Genomic DNA, 2,543 nt, shown 5'->3' with positions numbered 1-2,543 from the left:
GAGAGAGAGAGAGAGAGAGAGAGAAGTAGCAGCGAGCATAAGACATCCAAATGACAGCCCGTCATCTGCTATGTGAAAATACAAAACCAATCTACACCACACGCGAGAGAGAGAGACAGAGAGAGAGAGGGAGAGAGAGAGAGAGAGAGAGAAAGAGAGAGAGAGAAAGAGAGAGAGAGAGAGAGAGAAAGAGAGAGAGAATGTGTAAGCGTGAGAGATAGATAGATAGATAGATAGATAGACCGATCGATAGATGGAGAGAGAGACAGAGAGACAGAGAGAGGGGGGCGAGAGAGAGAGAGCGAGAGAGAGAGAGAGAAAGTAAGAGGAAGACATAGGCTCTGAAAAAACCTGAATACGTTCTGTTTGTATACCCTCCAACCATCCCTTGGACTCTATTCACACATCATAGTATTATCCAGCATCATCAATATACTACTGAAAGAAAGTAGCAATCAATGCCGCGGTCTGGTGTGTGTGAGTGCGTGTGTGTGTGAGTGTGCGTGTGCGTGTGCGTGAGTGCGTATGCGCGTGTGTGTGTGTGTATGTGTGTGTGTGTGTGTGTGAGTGTGTGTGTGTGTGTGTGTGTGTGTGTGTGTGTGTGTGTGTGTGTGTTTATGTGTGATTACACGTACACACGCTTACACACACCTTGCAGAAACTATTGGTATCTAACTTTTGGGGGAAAAAATGAAGGGGTAACTTTGTCTTATTAATAATGTCCAAGTTGCACTCAGTAATATAATAGATTTAAAAAAACAAACGCAACCAACTACAGATTAAATTTCTTTTTGGCGACCAACTGACTTTTAAGCTCGCAGTTATCAAAGTGGAGTATGTTCTTATTGAAGTGACATTAGTTTGCACTAATGCACCACCACCCCCAGTTCTAAGATAAGCAGAACAAACATCCAGATAAGCGAAACAATCCTGCAGGTTAAAGTGTCACTAAAAGGATTTTATTACAGCTACATCATAAGATCAGGTACAAAAACTCCCCCCTCCCCAAACCGCCCAAAAACTTCAAACACGGAATTTAATTCTTGGTAGAGGCTCGCTCCATCTATTTAGATACTTCAACTAGCTAATGAATCCTGAGCAGTGCCCCTTGTCTTTATTAATTTGAATTATTTTTAAAAAATGGAACCCTTCAATTTCAAGCTCACCTTCCATTCTTGAAATATGCTGTACTCAGGCTCAGGGAAGACCAAGGTAATCAGTAAAATGAAGGAGAAGAAGAACAGTCATGAATCTAATAGTGTGGTCTGTCCTGACTCCTAATCCAGAGGTCTGTCACATACACACGTATATGCGATTGATCCACGACAGGTCACTTCTCACAGTTTGCAAACACACGTACCCCATGCAATAAACACGGACGTAGTCTAATATCACACTGGGAGTAATGAACCGATCCTCTGTTTTCTTCTCTACCGTCGCTGGAATACACCGCAGGCGTCAGCCGACTGTCTGGTCCCTCGCTCCGTTGCCATAAGCCGAGGCCCTATCAATGTCAGCATAAGACCCATATAATACCCTCCCCTTCCCGAATCGTGTCCTTTATTCCCGTCTCTCTGTTTTTGCTCCCTCCTTTATTTTTCTGGTTCCTAAGTCTTTATTGCTTCCTTGGGGGCTTCTTGCGCAGATGTTGGAAAAGCGATCGATTTGTCTCCAAATGTAACGACCAATCAATACGGAACAGGACGCAAGGACGATGTGTTTGATAACTCGGTATTGTACGACTGTTGAAAAAGATAAAAGACCATTATCCTAGGTCGAGTATGACAAAACCCACAGTAGAAACACAAAGAGTATCGTCTTATTCTTCTCAGCAAATCAACCATGTCGCCTTGGAGCACAGTGTGCTTATTCATCTCACCCTTACTGCTCTCCGAGATTCGAGGTCCTACCTTCCAGTTCTTTAAGAAAAACGAAGTTCTTCAATTGCGGTTAGGGCCCCCCACAGACAGAAATGTTAGTCGTACTTAAGGACAGATAAATGGAGTAGGTCCTATTCATATTGAGACTTAAATTCACTACAAGTAGGTTTGAATTTTGCAGCTCGTCCCTGTCGTTCTGCGTCTCAAAGTAGTGGGGCAAATGACGGACCCCCCCCTCCCCCTCGCTTTTCCCATTCTTATGACATATTGGGAGCCAAACGCAACAGGAAAATGAATGCACGAATATAACAGCTTTATTTTTACACAAAGGCAATTAGTTAAGAAGTAAGAGAGACTTTGAACACTGTTATTTCTCAAACTCTATTATTATTCGAATACAATCTTGATTGCATAACAGATCATTTAAATACATTTTCTTAAGCTTCTTGCTCTTTTCTTTGTTCGTTTTTTTTACCCTCCAAATATTCACAAACAGAGACTTTTATTTGTGCGGTTTACGTGATGTAGGGGAACTTAATTAAATCACCGACTGTCGGCAAGACCAATGCTATAAAAGTTGACAATCTACCCGCAATAGTGTGGAACGCGTAAAACATGGTAACCCATTATTTGGTGAAGAAGGCCTGTGGCCAGTCTACAACC

General features: G+C 42.5%; 1 protein-coding gene across 1 annotated transcript in view; it reads right to left on the bottom strand.

The window, feature by feature from the left end:
- LOC101851154 overlaps nucleotides 1–2,333 on the bottom strand; it is a 10,296-nt gene extending 7,963 nt beyond the window's left edge. The window contains exon 1 of the mRNA XM_005110197.3: nucleotides 1,167–2,333. The gene's annotated coding sequence lies outside the window, so the exon portion shown is untranslated. The remainder of the gene's footprint in view (nucleotides 1–1,166) is intronic.
- Between the last annotated feature and the right edge of the window lie 210 nt (nucleotides 2,334–2,543).

This window comes from Aplysia californica, unplaced genomic scaffold (genome assembly GCF_000002075.1).
Source record: "Aplysia californica isolate F4 #8 unplaced genomic scaffold, AplCal3.0 scaffold00864, whole genome shotgun sequence".
NCBI classification, from domain to species: domain Eukaryota; kingdom Metazoa; phylum Mollusca; class Gastropoda; order Aplysiida; family Aplysiidae; genus Aplysia; species Aplysia californica.
This window is presented reverse-complemented; position numbering and strand designations above follow the sequence as displayed.